The following is an 18,347-nucleotide window of genomic DNA, read 5'->3' as shown; positions in this document are numbered from 1 at the left end:
TCTCTTGCTGCTTTTAGAATTTTTTCTTTGTCTTGAGCATTGGATAATTTGACAAGTATATGTCTTGGGGTGGGCCTGTTGGGGTTTATGACCAGTGGAGTGCGCTGTGCTTCTTGGATATGTACATCTGTCTCTTTCAGTAGATTTGGGAAGTTTTCATTCATTATTTCCTGCAACACTCCTCCTGACCCCTTTCCCTTCTCTTCTCCTTCTGGAATGCCTATAATACGTATGTTTGAGCGTTTTGCGTTATCATTCAGGTCCCTAAGTCCTATCTGGATTTTTTCTACCTTTTTATTGACCACTTCTACTATCTGTTTGATTTCCAATGCACTGTCTTCCACATCACTAATTCTCTGCTCTGCCTCTTCTAGTCTGCTGATATTTGCTGCAAGTGTATTTTTGATTTCTTGAATTGTGGTGTTCATTTCCATCATATCTGTTATTTTTTTGCGCATGTCTGCAATTTCCCCTCCAAGTGTTGTCTTCACGCTGTTAACCTCTTTCATTACTTCATCAAATTTGTCGGTGATAAATGTTCTGAGATCTTTCATTGCTTGTGCGAAGTCCTGCCCCCCTTCCTGATTTTAAGTTTGTTGATTGGATTCAGCCATGTTTTCCTGATTACTGGTTTGGTTTGTAGATTTTTGTTGCTGTCTTGTCAACATTTTTCTTGACGGGTTTAATCAGTTCCTTAGCTTCTTTGTCTAGTCTTGGAGATTAATTAGCTGTTGTTTTTGCGTAAGTGTTATATCTTCTCTTTGTCACTTTGTTCTTCTTATTCCAATTTCTTATTGCTAGTTAAGCTCACTTTAAAGGAAAGTATTAGTGCTGGGGAAAGTCAATTGTGTAAGGAAGGAAAAAGTGTGAAGTAGTATTGGTGATATATGTTTACAAGGCAACAATATGAGTTCTGGGAGGATGGAGGTTAGATCATGTAAATTGTGTAGAGTTATAGTAGTAGGAAAGTACCTATAATGAGGTAGACGACTGAATATGGGAGGAATGTGGTACGTACTAAGAGGCTATTGTTTTCGTGAGAGAGGGAAAGAGAAAAGAAAGGTAATAGTTTCAGGGACGAATACCAGATGGAAAACTAAACAAAGGTATTACAAATTAAGAGTTAGACACTTTGTGGATCAAAGAAAGGGAGATGGAATATAGGAGAGATAGCAGATGGTGGACGATATCAAGTTGTAGGGGAAAGGGGATAGTGTAGATAGGCTAAATCTATTCACAGAGAAATGAGGCAGTGGAGGGTGAGGAAACCCTGCAAATGTGAGGTATTTCCTGTAGGACCTATTGTATTGTTAAGGTAAAATAGTATAAGAAGAATATTGGGGACAAGAAAGAGAGGATTGAAAAAAAAAAAAAAGAACAACAAGAACAACAACAACAAAAATAAAATAAAAATAAAAATAAATAAATTAATTAAAAAAAAACCCAAAGAACAGCAACCCTGCCGCCAGGCTCGGCTGGGCTCAGCTGGGCTCCGGTCCCCCGCCCGCCGCCCGCCGTGGCACGGCTGGGCTCGGCTGGGCTCGGCCGGGCTCGGGTCCCCCGCCGCGGCTCGGCTGGGCTCGGCCGGGCCCAGCTTTCCCGCCCGCCGCCTGGCGCGGCGCAGCGCGGCTCGGCTCTCCCGCCCGGCGCGGCGCAGCTGGGCTCAGCTGAGCGCAGCCGGGCTCAGCCCCCCCGCCCGCCGCGGCCCAGCCGGGCTCGGCCGGACTCGGCTCTCCCGCCCGCCACCCGCCGCAGCGCGGCTAGGCTCGGCTGGGCTCGGCTCCTTCGCCCGCCGCCCGCCGCGGCACAGCGCTGCTCGGCTCTCCCGCCCGCCACCCGCCGCGGTGCTAGCTGCCTCGGCTCCGCCTACCCAAGGAGGGAGTCCTCCACACGTAGCTGGGATCTCCGTGTATATTTCACAGATGGATCCTCTCTGTTACCTTCCCTCCAAATCGATGTCCAGACACCTCCCGACCAGGAAAAATCCCGAAACAGCCGGTCCCAAAGAGTCTCCGACGCCTCCCAGCTGATTCCCCCCAGGAGCTAGTAACCGGGAAGTTCACTCAGCCGCCATCTTGCCTCCTGTTTCCTTTTCTGAACCACATGTGGCCAGTGTCCATAGCGTTACACAGCTGTGACATTGTGCAGATGGTTCTGCCCTGGACTTCACTTCTTCCCATCTCCCCACTGCTTGACCGAAGTGAGGCTCAGGTGTCCACTGACTGCACTCATGAGAGACTCCAGGACGAAGGCACATGTGTCCTTCCCCCACCTTCCAGTCCAACCACAGATTGTGTCAGACAGTCAGGGCATGGAGGGCTGGGGGCAGAGCAGCGAGGCAGAGCTCTGTCCTGCTCATCACCTCAGTGAGCTTGGTCAACCCCTCACCTGGTGAACAAGATTGTGAGCTTGTTTCAAAGGCCTGAGTGTTACTGTGGGACATGAAATTAGGAAAAATCAGAAACAACAGAAAGGGACATGGTAGTGACAACAGGAAGCGACCTGACCTTGAGGAAGCTTTTCCTTTCCATCTATGGAGCCTCTTCCACTACATAGGGGTCTCTGGATTGAGAGAACCCCCTCCCCATATTCCAGATGGAGCCAAGATCTGCCTTGACAACCAAGAGAAGCCACGGTAGGGAGAATTTGGGATTTGCAGGTTTCTATTGAACACAGTCTGGGAAAGAACTTCATCCAGAATTTTCTGGAAAACCAGGCTCAGGGCTGCTGGTCCAGGGGCCACTTACCGGAGACCGTGATATTCCTGACTGTGGTCCTATTGAGGCCAGTGACGCTGTTGTGGACATGGCAGGTGTAGGATCCGCTGTCATGCACAGAAACGTTGAGGATAAACAGCTCTTGTGTGTATTGCTGGGGCCTCCCCTTGATAAGCCAAGAATACTGTGCGGGTGGGTTAGAGGCCGCGAGGCAGGAGAGGCTGAGGTTTGCCCCTGGAGGGTAACTGGAGCCAGGGGGGAAAGATGGTGGGGGTGTCGGGGCCATCTGGAGCAAAGAGAATAAGTCCACAGAGTGACATAATCAGGTGAAGGGGAAGCTCCTGGTCTGTGTCAGGGCCTCAGTGTCCTTCCGACCATGTCCCACACCACCCTCATCCTTAAAGGTCCACATACCACAAGCCCCTGTGCTCACTGAGTCTGATCTGAGAACAATTGACCTGGTTCTCCTAGCACAGGTGCTGACCCCAAGGGTCTGGACAGGAGCAACGCCCCCTCCTCATCTTGGCTGCAAGGCTGGGCCTGCCTGGATATGCCTGGGAAGGAAGTCATAGGCGGCCTGGGTGTCCAGGGCTTGAGGGTCTGTGCACTTGGACCTGAGAGGACCAGTGTGGCCTGGCCCCTGGCAGCAGGGATTTGGCAGCAGCCTGTGCCACCGAGGAACAGAAGTTACTCACAGAAAACCTTCAGGGTGAAGGGGTCACTGCGACGGGCACTCACTGGGTTCTGGGTCTCACACTCATAAGGTCCTGTGTCCTTCCTTGTGACACTGTGTACAGTGAGAGTCCTGTTGTCCAGGGACAGCTGCAGCCTGGCACTGTCTGGGAGGCTCTGATTGTTCATCGACCACTGGTAGGTTTTGTTCTGCGTCTCAGGTTCACAAGTTAAGGCCACGGAGCCCTGGCTCTCCACGAGGTCACAGGTGTTGCTCCTGATGAAGGGTGTGGGTAACGCCGCTGTGGACAGCAGAGAGAAGGTGACCCTCTACAGTACATGGATCCTCCAAAGGCATCTTCCTATCAGAGTTGGCGTCTCTCGCCTCTCAGTCAACACTGAGTCTATAAAGATGATTAAGGCAGGTCTTCGTATTACTAGACAAATGCTTATCAGCCTGGGCACTCAGAGAACATGAGGACCCCCTGCTCTCTGTCCAGGAGGGCACAGACCCTCTCCAGTGCTAAACAAGGGGCAGCGTTTGGTCAGGGAATGTGCAGGATGGGAATCAGGGTCCCTGGCACCTCTCCTGGGCTCTGCAGTGACCAGGTGGTGCCAGACCCACCTGGGCCTCCTCACCTTAACATACGCTTGCTGAGGTCCCTCTCAGCTGCACAATGTACAGTCCTGCTTACTGTGTCCTGGAGGCCTCATTCTTCAAAGGTGTCTGAGAGATGTGCAACGTGGGTCCTCTCATTGTCTAAAAGCCATGAACACTGGGCAGCTTGGCCAGGAGTTGGGTGTTGGGAGAGAAATAACCCACAGCAGACCCAGAACAAGCCTGGTGGGTAGTTTTGTGATCAGGCCAGGGGGCACATGGGAGGCAGTTCTCCCAGGGAGTTGATGGTGACTAACAAGAGGCTGTAACCCTGCACAAGGCACAGCAGAGCATGAGGAATGAGCTAGAACAGAATATGGGAACAGGCAGGAGCTGGCTGCCTTTGACAGCAGAATCCTGCTCTCTGCCCTTGGTCTTTAAATTCCCTTTTTCGCTTGATGAGGTCCAGTAGGGATCATGTTTATCTTTCCTGAAATTATAGGAATGTTTTCAAATGCAGACGGGTGATTGGTGGAGAGAGAGGGGAGCATAAACTTACTGAGATCTGGCTCTCACAGAACATTTGTATTGGGCAGATCTGTGATACAGATTTTGGAAGAATTAAATTTCTTTCAGCAAAGCAGTTGTGGCTCAACTAATACAGTGTCCACCTACCATATGGTGGGTCCAGGGTTCGATACCCAGGACCTCCTGACCTGTGTGGTGAGCTGGCTTATGCACAGTGATGCCACACATGAGGAGTGCCCTGCCACACAGGGGTGTCCTCAGAATAGACGTGCCTCCCATACAAGGAGTGCACCCCTCAAGGAGGGCCACTCTTAGTGGAAAAAAAAACAGAGCCTGTCCAGGAGTGGCACCACACACACGGAAAGCATACACAGCAACATGATGCAACAAGAATAAGAAAAAGTGACACAGTTTCCTTGTGCTACATGACAAGAATGCAAGCGGACAGAGAAGGACACACAATGAATGGACACAGAGAGCAGACAACGGGGGGGTTGGAAGGCGAGAGAAATAAATAAAATAGATCTTTAAAAAATTTCTATCATATGTGAAAATGGTTATTAATGGCCCAAAGTTCTTTTTTTAAAAGATTTATTTTTATTTATTTCTCTCCCATTCCCCATCCCCCTACCCCCCAGTTGTCTGTTCTCTGTGTCCATTTGCTGCCTGTTGTTCTTTTTGTCTGCTTCTGCTGTTGTCAGCTGCATGGGAATCTGTGTTTCTTTTTTTGTTGCATCATCTTGCTGCATCAGCTATCGGTGTGTGCGGCGCCACTCCTGGGCAGGTTGCACTATTTTCACTCTGGGTGGCTCTCCTTATGGGGTGAAATCCTTGCATGTGGGGCTCCCCTACATGGGGGACACCCCTGCGTGGCACAGCAGTACTTGAGCACATCAGCATGTGCCAGCTCCACACGGGTCAAGGAGGCCCGGTGTTTGAACTGCGGACCTCCCATGAGGTAGATGGACACCCTATCCACTGAGTCATGTCTGCTCCCCTGGCCCAAAGTTCTAAGATCACTTACTGGAAGGAATATTTCTAGAGAGTGCTATGAGGTCTTAGACCAAGCTCTGAGTCCAGCAAGTTACCTATTATGACCAAAGGAAAGATGCTGAAATCTGTTCATCAGTGACCCCTGGGAAGAGACAGAATTGATCAGAGGGCAGTTCTGAGGAGTCTCAATTATATAAAAGGAGGAAAGAAGCCAAATTAGTTGAAACATTTTGTGTCCTGGTAGTAAATTAGCAAATGTGTCCATGTACTAATTCCTATGGAGAGGCAGGAAAAGGGGAGGAGACTGGCAGAGGCATGAGGAATGCTTTCTTTCTCTTCTTCTGACCTCAGGAATGACATGATTGGGTCCAAGCTGACCAGTGACTATGTGAGATGCCAGTGGCTCAGGCAGCTCCCCTCTGAGAAGACCCACCTCATGACGATGGTGGTATGATGAGGAAATGGGTGTGTGAAGTGGACAGTGAGACATCAGACAGCACCTGGTCTGACCTGCTTCTCAAGGGGAAGGGTCTTGGGACCCCTGGGGAGAGCTGTGAGCCTCACTCCAGTGAAGGATGTGAGTTACAAGAAAAATGGGTGAGCTGGGCCCCTGTGCTTTGGGGGTGGCAGACCTCTCCCCTCTGCTGCTGAGTCTCTGGTGAGTCAGATAGAAGAGTCACATGACCACAGCACACGGCCTGTTCCATTTGCTGGCATCACTAAGGGAAAGGGCCTGGAAGGGACACACTGGAAGCTCCTTCTGCTGACTTGAGTGAATTGGCTCATGATGGAGCTTCACGGGGAGGGTGGGCCTGGCTACAGGTGGTGGTGGGGAGGGAACAGGACGGTCAGCCATCAGCAGGACTATGTGGAAAAGTGTAAGGGGAGGAGGAAGTGGTGCAGAGCTGGGGCAGTTCCCAGCTGGAATGAAAGGAAAGGAAGATGAGGAACAGGGAAGAAGCAGAGAGAGCCATGGCATGCCCATGGCATGAGCAGGTGGGTTACAAGTGACTCAAAGACCCCAAAGACCAAGAGCCCCATGTGGCCCCAGAAACAGGACAGCTCAGCCCTGAACACCCCACCTGGCCAAGCAGCCCAAGTCATCCTGGACTCAGCCCCAGGGGGTCAGAGGTGTGGGACAGAGGTCTCAGCCCTGAGGGACAGGGCTCCAGTGTGGCCAGATTCCTAAATCTGCACCAAGGCTCCAGCTCTGAAGAAAATGTGGCTCATTCATTAGTTCAGTCATTATTCATCCCTCCTCCATCTAAGAGCATAAGAGAATTTGTTTCTTGTTGGGCCCTGAGCTGGTTGAAGGACATGCAGTGGGGAGAGAGAAAGCAAAGTCCTTTTATCCAGTCGGGGTGACACCAACACATCAGCAAACAAACCAACCCATGATTTCCTGTCTATGTAGTGAGCACGTGGAGTGGCCACTGGGGAGGGGCCTGGACATTCCAGGCACGGACTCTGTTGATGCAGTAACTAGTTAGCCTAACACTGACTAGTTCTCCCCTTGCTCTCACTTCCCAGATGGAAATCTCTCCCTCCACATTAGGAATGTTCATGAGGAAAGGATCTGAAGTAAAGGCTGCTCTCTGGACCTGCAGATGCCTAATTAGGCCACGTGGGGAAGAAAGGTCAAGGCTGTGCCTACAGACAGATCAAGACTTTGATCTGCCCATCATGGCCCACAGGACCCCAATTCAGTGACTATGGCATCCCCTAGTGCCTCGGTTTCCCCTCCATAAAACACAAAATATGATAACTGGTATGTGGTTTGTCACATTGTCTATGAGTTAACTTTATTTATTTTATTTTTTTATTTTTTAAGATTTATTTATTTCTCTCCCCTTCCCCTGCCCCTCGCCCAAGATGTCTGTTCTCTGTGTCTATTTTCTTCGATGTTTTTTGTCTGCTTCTGTTGTCAGTGGCAAGGGAATCTGTTTCTTTTTGTTGTGTCATCTTGTTGTGTCAGCTCTCCATGTGTGCGGCACCACTCCTGGCAGGCTGCACTTTCTTTTGCGCTGGGCAGCTCTCCTTATGGGGTGTACTCCTTGAGTGTGGGGTTCCCCTATGGGGGGACACCGCTGTGTGGCATGGCACTTCTTCCTCTCATCAGCACTGTGCATGGGCCAGCTCCACACGGGTCAAGGAGGCCTGGGGTTTGAACCGCGGACCTCCCATGTGGTAGACGGATGCCCTAACCACTGGGCCAAGTCCACTTTCCTGTGAGTTAACTTTAAAATCCTTACAATCACCTGATCCAAAGCTTGGTTGGAGAAGCCACACAATTAACAGCACTTGTTATAATTTTCCTCCGTGGAGGGCTCCCTGGGCTGACCCCTGGTGGACAAGGAGCGTCTTCTCTCCCCTGCTCCTCCTCTGGGGACACTGACCTTCCTGCGGCCTCTCCCACGCTCCCCAGGACAGTCAGCTCACAGCTTGTGACCGTGTGTGTCTGGGCTCTCCCTGCTGGGTCTCAGGGAAGGCCTCAGCTCTGCCAGGGCCTGCTGGAGCCCATGGGGCTGAGCCCTGGTGCTGACCAGCTCCAGGGGCCACGGGGCTCGGGCAGCTGGGAAATCCTTGCTCCAGTCAGCCCTGCCCTTAGCCACACCCAGGCCTGGTCACAGGCTCCCCAGGTCACCTGGAGTCAGAAGCCCTGCATAGGGGTCTGGGAAGGGGCTTCCTGGGCTGAGCTCCTCCATGGGATTCCAGGGGCCCCTCAGGGCAGCACCCAGCTGAGTCCCACAGGGTCTCTGAGGGCCAAGTTCATGGGGAGGGACTCGGAGTGGGCCTGAGACCAAGCTCCCTCTGCCAAGTGACCCCCAGCAGGCTGGGCCTTTTCTCTGCAGCAAATGTCTGCAGAGTCTGGATTCAGGGGGGGGAATTCTGATCTAATGCAGTTTGTCTCCCCTGTGTGGATCCTGCCCTCCACGCTCAAACCCCACCGTGGGGAGGGAATGCAGAGGGGGTGTGGGCCCAGCAACGCATCGACCCGCCCAGCTCTCCCCCAACACACAGAGGTCACAGAAGGTCACTCACGGTATATGCGGATCTGACCAGAGGCTAAGTCACTCTGTAGGTTTCTCTTTATGACTTGTAGGATGTAGATTCCTGAGTCACTCTGGGTGACCTACTGGAGCTGCAGGGTTCCACTGGGGTATATGGTCTCTCGACCACTGTGGGCAGGTCCTGGGGTTGTTTGTTGAGTGTCTGTTACATATGCTAAAATGTTATAGTTGGGGTCCACCTTGTCCCCTTTGTTCCAGTTGTAGCCATAAGGATTCTCTGGCTGATTGTGGACAAGCAGAAGAACATCGCTGCCTTCAGCAGCATCTGCTGGCACAGATTCAATCGTGAGCTGGGCTGTGAAGGGCCGGCTCCAGAAGATCAAAAGTGAGACTAGGTGGGAAGAGAGAAAGTAAGTCAATATTCGGGCATGTTCTGGGGTGGAACGATGGCTCCTGGAGACTGAGCAGGTCTCTCCCCCCTCAGGCACCTGCTCACACCAGGGCTTGTCCTGGGGGCCTTCCCTGCGGCCTCCTCTCCAGCCCCTCTCTGTTCCCCTCTCTGGCCCCCTCCCCCCATCTCCTTGAGGCGCCATCAGCACCTGACATCACATTCTCCTTCAGTTTGCTTGTCCTTCTTCAGGCCCCATAAACATGAGCTCCTTGAGGGCTGGGGCTTGTCGTGTTCCCTGTTGACTCCCCAAAGCCTGAACACCCTGTACTGTGAGAGAAGGAGATAATGCATGTTCCCAGGGCCCTGCAGGACTGGTGTTTATTTAGCAGTAAATATAAAGACCAATTCCGAGTTTCCTGGATGGGCATTGGTTGGTGTCCCTTGTCATTTTCTTCTGGAGTGTCCCTGTGACAAAAATCATTTTTGTTCAAAATAATATGACCAGTGATGACTAATTTGGAAAACTTGGAGCAATTGTAGTTTTTGTCTCTCTTACCAATTGCTTTCCTGGGATTCCGCTGTTGCCGAGAGCCCCCGTTTTTCTCATCCCCTCCGTGAAGGCTCTGAACCGCAGCCCTCTCTCCCCTGTCAGACCTGGCCCCCCAGGACACCCGACCAGTCTCTGCTCTCCTCGCCCCCCACACCAGGGTCCAGTCCCCTCTCACCTGTGAGCAGGGCCCCTGCCAGGGGGTGTGCTCTCTGCGGGGAGGGCCTGAGGGGGACTCCATGGGTCTTTGCTGCCTGCGCTGTGCCTCCCTGTGTGGAGAAGATTCTGGCCCAGGCAAGCTGCAGACACAGCTGCCCCTGCCCCATGGGCTCTGGGCCCTTCCTCCCTCTGCCCTGAGCCTCCTCCCAGGCAGGCAGGGCGGGGTCTGCTCTGCCCTTGTCTCCTCCCCTCCCCTTGCAGCCTCCTCTGTGTTTTCCCTTCTTTCCCTTTCCTTCTGTGCAATTTCCTTTCCCTGGGAACTACCAGGGACTCTGCTCTCTCCCTCCATGATTCTCCACCCCAAACACACGCACACACTCACATTTGCACACAGTCACACTCACATTCACTTGTCCTTGTTTGGGGCGTGCACAACCCCAGGCCTCAGTGTCCTGGGAGTTTCCTATGATCTGGCTGTCCCCTCCTCTGCTGCCAACTTCAATCTCCTGAGCAGGAGCCCACAGAATTTTATTAGGAACTGTCCTCACAGGGTTTTCACCTTGACTTTGCATCAGATTCTCCTGTGGAACTTTATAAGAGGGAGTGAGATGCCCAGGGGACACCCCAGAAATGCTGCTTCAGCAGGGACCAGGGAATGTGGACGCCCATCCAGGATGAGAATCAGTGGTCTGGAGGAGGAGGGGTGGCTCTTCACCAGCCCCCTGCACCCCGTGATCTGAAGATCCTGTAAAATGCAGATTCCACTCCAGAGGTGCTGGCCTCACCTGAGCCTCTGCATCTAACAGGTTCTGAGCAGAAGTGGAAAACACTGGCTGGTTGACCACACTTTGAAGCAGGACAGCAGGGGACCCTCCCTGAGTGGACCGCACCCCCACCTGCACTGACCCCCTGCTCCTTTGTGGACCTTCCTGGGCCCTCAGCACTAGGGGGTCATTTTACTGTGTGACACAGAAGCCCAACAGGGCTCTCCGGGCTCCCAGTTTTCTCACATGTGCTGGAAGGTTGAATTTTCTACCCAGTGAGAAGCTCACAGACGTGGCTCTGGGGGCCATGAGGGGCAGGTGATGATGAGGGTAAGGGGGTCCCTCCTTCCATCTCCGGGGTCACCAGCCTGGCCTCTGCTTCTATGGACTGAGTCTCTAGTTTCTGGGTCTCAGAGGCACTGGCAGGACCTGGGGAGGTGGGGGCAGGTTACTCCTTGTCCTGGAGGAAGGGTCTGCATGGTGGGGGCTGGTGGATTTGGGCCCCATGTCCTCAGGGAAGGTGACAGTGAGACCCTCCCTGTCTGGCTGGCTCAGCCCTGGGCAGAGCCTGTCCGTGTCCTCTCTGACTGTCCAGGGGCCTCTGGCCTCTGCCCTGCTGACTCTTGTGGCCACCCCGCTCTTCCCATGGGTGAGGCCCAGCAGGGAGGGGCACCCAGAGACCAGCACACAGGACTCTCAGGGGCCCCAGGAAGGAGCAGGCAGGACAGAGAGGCTCCCAGGGGCTCCCAGAAGCGCCTGTGGGAGATCAGGATGGAAATCAGGCTCCTTCTCACCTCCTCACCCAAGGCCAGGATCAGGCCTCAGGGGAACCATTTCCTGTGCTGTTCAGTGTGTCCTGCTGGCACCCCCTGGAGTCCATGACGAGACCTGCAGCCAACGTCCCTTGCCGCCCCAGGCTCCACATGGTGGGCCCTGTCCTGACCCCTGAGTCCTGATGGGCTCCTTCCTCCAGGTTGCAGAGTCAGCCCCGGGTCATGTTCGCTGGGGGTCCCCAGCCGCCCCAACTCCACCCAAGTGCAGGGTGAGCCCCTGAGTGGACGTGCGTCGTCAGAGTGTCAGGAGGGCCATTGCCTCAGGAGGAGCTCCCTGTGCCTGAGGTTGAAGGCAGGGCCCTGGGGTGTCCCTAGAAGCTGTGGGTGGGGCTGGCCTGGAGCTGGTGCCCTGAAGGCCCGTGTTTCCCTCCATCCCAGCCCTGGACTGTGGCATCAAAGCCGCCCCTGCCCCTTCTGTCATCTCCTCTAGCCCTTCCTCAGTCCCTAGAACCAGAGCAGCTTCCCTGGAGACTCACTGGATCCTGGGGCTCCTCTGTCAGGGAGGGGAGGCCCGTGGGGCCCCTCAGCCCCTCTGCGATGGAGACAAAGGCAGGTGCTGTGTGAGCCTGTTCCCGGCCTGCACGTGAAGCTCCCGCATATCCACAACTCCTGGGGCCGGCGGGATGGACTCAGGGACCAGCCAGGGCTCTCCACAGCCCAGGGCCCCGGGCTGGGCAGACCCTCCCTGACTGCTCTGTGCTCACGGGGCTCCTCCCCTGGTGGCAGCTCTTAGACCTGGGATCTCGAGTTGTGTGTCAGGTCAGGTTCTTGGTGAGAAGAGGAAGGACTCGGGCTGTGGGCTCAGTTCCTCCTGGAGAAGTGAAGTGACCACAGGTTAGAGATGGGCTGGGTGTGTCAGTTTCCTGGGAACAAAGCGATTTCTGGCTTCTCACTGAAGGGAAAATGCCTAGTGTCCTTGTGGCATGAATAAAGCCTCTCTGGGGTGGTGACTTTTTAGGTGAGGTCAGGAGCACGAGTGGACGTTGTCGGGGAAGGATGGTGGGTGTGGAGGGCGGAGGCTGCAGAGCAACAGCCTTCAGCTGGAGGAACTGACAGGGTCCAGTGTGGGGGGAACTTCGAGAGCGAGGACAACCGTGGGCTGAGGTGACCTGGTGGGGGTGGGACCCTGCGGGCTGTGGGCGCCGCTGAGGGAGGCTCCGCGCTGCGGGGCGCTCGGCCACCCCCTGGTGGACAAAGAGGACAGTGCGGAGCAGAGGCCCCTGCCTGCGCTGTTGGGTGTCTTTAGTAAAGGTCAACCTGTAGACGTGTCAGGGGCCACATGCCACGTCAATGCCCCGCCGTCCGTGCCTCACCCCTCCCGAGATGACCCCAACTCACATTTCTGGGAACTCGGGCCAGTGCGTTTCAGTCTCTGGCGTGTTTCGCTGTGATGTCCTCGGGCGCCGTGATGTCTGAGGCCCGAGCGCGGGGCGGGGGAGGGTCTGGAGCAGAAGGGGAGGAGCAGGAGCCAGGCCTGTCAGGAGGGCGGGTCTGTGCCAGGAGCGAGGGGAAGAAGGAGAAGCCGCCTTCGCTGTTGTGCCAGGGCCTGGGGCAGGGGCAGGGGTCCTGACTCTGGGCAGACAGCGCCCTCACCTGTCCGTTACCGGCGTCAGGTAGGCGGGAGTTCCTCCCCTCCTGCTCCTCAGCACCTGGGCTCAGGCGCACCCTGGGCCCTGCCAAGTCCTCACCTGCTAAGTCCCCGTGGACAGGGTTGTGGCTGCTGCTCTGTCCCTATCGATGTCCCCGGTGCTGAGATGGCTTCACACGCCAGGCTGGACGCCCACAGGGCCTAGATTTCCTCCTCGCCTCCCTCCTCCCTCCCCATTTCTCGGTGTTCTGTCCTGCAACCCTTCTCCCTGGGCCTCTGCTGAGGGCCTCCCCTATCCACCACGCCCCCTATCCCCGCCCATCACAATCTGCCCGGCTTCACTAGACCCTCCCCTTTCTTCTGAGCCCCTGTATCCCTGTAAGGAAGCAGGGAGGGGGCGCGGTGGCGCTCTCCAAGGTGCTGCCCTTTCTGGACGTAGTACTAATGAGCAGTCCTGGGACCCACCAGGACGAAGGTCCCTGGAGGGAGTTCTCTTCCCGGGGTGCCTGGCTCACAGGATAGAGTCCAGCTCCTGGAGTGGGAAGGGGTACCTCCAAACTGCAGGAACGCAGCTCCACCCTGCCCACCAGCTCCTCCGTCTCCGGGAGTCTCTCTCTGTAACTCTTTCCCTCGTGCTATTCCTGAGCCTGGCAAAGTCCTTATTTCAAGGCTCAGCCTGGTCAGAGTGTGGTGTGGAGACCTTTGAGCCCCGTCCTAGCCCCCACCACAGAGCCTGCATCACAGGACGGGTCAGGTAAAGTCAGAGCCATGGGAAGATGAGTCCTGCGGGTGGTCCTGTGGCTGAGACCCTCTTTACCCCCTTCCCCAGGACATTCTCCACCCTCTGCACACCAAGGCAGCCCAGGCCTCATTTTCTCATGGAAGAGGTGAGATCTATAGAATCCCCACCTCTGGGGACGCTAGTTGCAGGAAGCACTGTGGGAGGCACCAGCCCAGGCCCCTTGGTCCATAATGTCATTATTGTAGATTTTGAGAGAAGGCAATGGAGTCTGAAAGTAAATGTGAAATATTTAGCAGACTTTCCTCCCTGGGGTTGGCCTTACCCCTACCCAGGGAGCATTTGGAAATCGCCTGCAGAGGTGTTTTGGATTCTGTCAATACCAAGAAAAAGTTTCCAGCATTTAGAGGGTGGGAGAGACAATAAACATTGTGCAAGACTCATCTCACATGGTAAGGAGTTTCCCATCCAAATATCACCTGTGCCCCCACTGAAACCATCAGAGCCCAGCCCCTCCTTACACCTCACGACAGTGAAGTGACTTGTTTCAGGTTCAGTGATTGCCAAGCAGAAAACATCAATATGAAAGCTAGAGTTTCAGATTCCCCTGCAGGAGTCTGTATCCGAAATAATTGTCTCCCTTGAACATGGAAGCAAAGGTTAATATTTCAGCCACAGTTTTGATGTTCTAGAAATCTTTGTTTCTCAGAAAATAATATATTTTCATTTATTTATTGAGCTGCTATAATAACACATAACTTGCACCCAATGGAAAAATGGAAAAACATTTGGAGAACATGCACACCTAGAAGAGGGTTGTGCAGATCTGTGGTGATGGGTGGGCTTGTGTGCACCTCTCATCCAGTTTTATCATCCCCAACTTATGTCCTCACCCAATATGTATACATGGTTTCCATCTTCTGTCTCCACACCATGAGAGAAGTGACTTTAATTTTGTTACAGTTCATCCTCTGACTTGACAACTTGTGAATATCATGAAATTCATGGTTAAAGATTATTTACAGATGCTTTGGATGGAAAGAGTAATGCACGTGGAGTGTCCAAATGACTTCTGACCTGGGCTCTGGCCACCTCTACTATGTCAGTGTTGTTATTTTCTATTTACTTTACTTAAACAAATGACATTGTGCTACACAAGTGTTCTACATGTAATTTTAAAATTTGACATGGGTTTTTGGTGATGTACCCTTCATTTTCCTTTGTAGCTCTAATTATAGTTCTCAAATAGGTTGATTTTTCCCAAAGAGGGTCATTCACTGAAGTCTAGAGTTATTCTGAGTTGTCAGCACTAGAGGTGCGGCGTCCACTACTGGGCTCCAGTGGTTAGAGGCCAGGATGTTGCTAACACCCTACGATGCACCCTACACCCTGAACCACAAGTCACCTGGCCCAACATGGAGGTGATGTCTAGGTTAGAAACCCTGCTCTGGACCAGACCTTATTCTGCATCTCTGAAAGATGATGTGATCTCTGATAAGAAAGCTGCCTCCTGTTATCATTGTAATTACAGCTTTTCATAAGAACAGATCTTGAGAGTTACATGTGGGGAAACAGGTGAGGGGGAGAGAAAGGCTGCCTTCCTGGCACGTCTGCTCCCAGGGCAGGGAGGACGGAGTGGGCAGGCAGGGGGCAAACACGGCCCCTGATGGGCACCAGCCTCCCCAGGGTGGACAGGGGACAGCTCAGGAGGAAGGGCCCTGCCAGCCTCCTCCTGCATCTGCCACAGCGACCTCGGGCCTCCAGCTCCTTTGAAGAAGGGCGCAGGAGCCCCGTGGTGACTGCCACCTCCTTGAAGTGTGGGCGGGAAACCTGGGGCTGCTGATTCAGCGTGCAGAGGCCGAGGCAGGCTGAGGGCCTACCTGGGGGGAGGTGCGGGGAACGCAGGGCATTTCTGGGGCGCTGATGCCCTTGGGGCTGGCGAAGGTGGGGGCCGAGGTGGTGAGAGGTGCGGGGAGGGCAGGGCACCCTTCCGCCGTGATGAAGGGGGACTGGGACCCGATACCACCGTCGTGGTGGTCATCGAGGCTGGAGGCGCTTTCCACTGAGAAGCCGTGCGGTTCCTTACTGGGACGCGGTCTCGGCAATCCAGGGAGAGTTACCTGAAGTGGCCTGTCAGGTGTGCGCCGCCCCAGGAGCCGCGAGGGCTGGGGGCGCGTGAAGATAGCGCCTCCTGAGCGCGGAGGGGCCGCTCGGCATCCCGGGGCAGGTCCCAGCTCCGCGGGGCTGCACCATCGGGGAGCGCGCAGGACGCTCTTCTCTGAGAGCCTGGACCAAAGAGGTAGATGAGAAGGGAGAGCGGCCCTCTGTCTTAGAGGGTCCCTTCCTCTGTGCCCAGGCTGGGACCCCGGAACAGAAGTCTCCGCTCCTGGAGGACAGCGTCTGGGAGGAGGAGACACCCACCTGCAGACCTCTTGGCTCCTAAGATCGGGGCCCCCAGACACCTCTGGAGACTCAAGTCCCAGCTGCTTTCTCCCTGCACAGCAAGAGTTCTCTCCAAGGCCACTTGTTCCACAGGCCACCTACCCCTGGTCTAGATGACAGATCTGCCCATCTCAGGCTTCTCCTTTCCTTCCACCTCGTTCTTCCTCTGTGGAGCACCCGAGCAAAGAATATATACACTAGTTTTTTTATTATCAGTTCATTGCTTGATGGACATTCGGATTTCTACTATTTGGGAATTTTAAGTAATGCTGCTATGGGCATTCACGCTCAAGATTTTCTTTCAATATAGGCTTTTCATCCCTTTTTAATTACTTTTTTCTTAAAGCAGTTGTAGGTTTACAGAAAAAACATGCAAATAGTACATGGAACCAATATAACCCCTCACATACTCACTTCTCTATTGTTATTATTTTTAATTTATTAAAGTACATCACCCAGAGATAAACATACATAAACAATAAGTAGATAGCAATAGTTGTGAACTTACAAAACAAAAATGCATAACATCATACAGAGCTCTCATACCTCACCCCAATACCAATACCTTGCATTGTTGTGAAACATTTTTAACTAATGATTAAAGAGCATTCTCAAAATACTACTACAATTTTCCCCCAATACACCCTATTATTATTTTTATATCATTTATACATGAACATACATAAACAATAAATGTATAGTAATAGTTGTGAACTTACAAAACACACATCCATAGCATCATACAGGGGCCCCATAGGTGAAGCCACCAGCAGCACCTTGCATTGTTGTGAGACATTTGTTACAAATTAGAAAGAATATTGTCAAAATTACTATTAACGATAGTCCTTATTTTACATTTGGTGTATTTTCCCCACAACCCACCCTATTATTATTTTTTAAAAATATTTTTATGACAGAAGTTGTAAACTTCCAAAACAATCATGCACACGTGCAGAATAAACAAACAACACCCATCTATCAACATACCACACCATGACAAAACATTTGTTACAGATTATGAGATAATATCATCAAATTATTACCAGGTCCACAGCGTATATTTGGCATACTTTTTCTGTACTCTTCCATTATCAATGCAATACATCTTTGGCATAGGTGCATGAATATTTCAATAGTATACATATATTTTCTAAAATTTATTTATTTCTGTCCTCTTCCGCACCTTCCCCCCCCATTGTCTGCTCTCTGTGTCCATTTGCTGTGTGTTCTTCTATATCCGCTTGCATTCTTGTCATGCAGCACTGGGAAACTGTGTTGCTTTATTTGTTGTGTCATCTTGATGAGTCAGCTCTCTCTGTGTGTGGTGCCACTCCTGGGCGGTCTGTGCTTTTTTTGCGTGAGGTGGCTCTCCTTGCAGGGTGCACTCTTTGCATGTGGGGCACCCCTATGCTACGGACACCCCTGTGGGGCACGGAACTCCTTGCGTGCAGCAGCATTGCACATGGGCCAGCTCACCACAGGGGTCAGGAGGCCCTGAGTGTCGAACCCTGGACCCTCCCTATGGTAGGCGGACACTATCAATTGAGCCATTATCGCTCCCATACATTAGTACTATTAACCACTGTCCATAGGTCACTCCAGCTGTAATTTTCCCAGGCTTCTCCACATTCCCACCACCCTGCAATAGTGATGTACATCTGCTCTAGCTCAAAAGGACACTATTGCATCTGTACCATTAACCATAATTCTCATCCAATTCTGGGTTATGTGCTATTCAGTCCCTGGATTATTCTCCAGTGTTCTGTCATTTGGCATTTACATCCCTAGACTACCTTTTTCAGCCACATTCCTGTTGATAAACCAGCTGTTACTCACTATGTGTTCCTATCAACTCTATACATTTCCACACTATTACAGTAAAGCTCATTAGAACTTCTACATACATAAAACATCAGTAGTCCATCTCAGTCCTTCTCTTACCTCCTTTAAGAATCTACCACTTACCACCAGGTCTTGAAAATATTTTCCTACATTTTCTTCTAGAGGCTTTATAGTTCTTACTTTTATATTTAGGTTTTTGATCCATTTTTGTTAATTTTTGTGTTTGGTGTGAGATAAGAGCTCTCTTTCCTTCTTTTGGCTACGGATTACCAGTTCTCTTAGCACGATTTGTTGAATGGACAGTTCTGCCCGAGCTGGGTGGCTATGACTGGCTTGTCAAAAATCACTTGACCATAGATGTGAGGGTCTGTTTCTGAACCATCAATTTAGTTTCATTGGTGTATGGGTCTGTCTTTATGCCAGCACCATGCTGGGTTTTTTTTGTGTGTTTTTTGAAGATTTTTATTTATTTACTTTATTTCTCTCCCCTCCCCCGCCCCCAACCCGGTTGTCTGTTCTCTGT

At 52.5% G+C, this 18,347-nt stretch overlaps 1 pseudogene; it reads right to left on the bottom strand.

The window, feature by feature from the left end:
• Positions 1–2,718: 2,718 nt before the first annotated feature.
• LOC131273004 (cell adhesion molecule CEACAM6-like) lies at positions 2,719–15,581 on the bottom strand (annotated as a pseudogene).
• Between the last annotated feature and the right edge of the window lie 2,766 nt (positions 15,582–18,347).

Source organism: Dasypus novemcinctus, chromosome 18, assembly GCF_030445035.2.
Source record: "Dasypus novemcinctus isolate mDasNov1 chromosome 18, mDasNov1.1.hap2, whole genome shotgun sequence".
NCBI lineage: Eukaryota > Metazoa > Chordata > Mammalia > Cingulata > Dasypodidae > Dasypus > Dasypus novemcinctus.
Note: the sequence above shows the minus strand (reverse complement) of the source record. Positions and strands in the feature narration are given on the sequence as shown.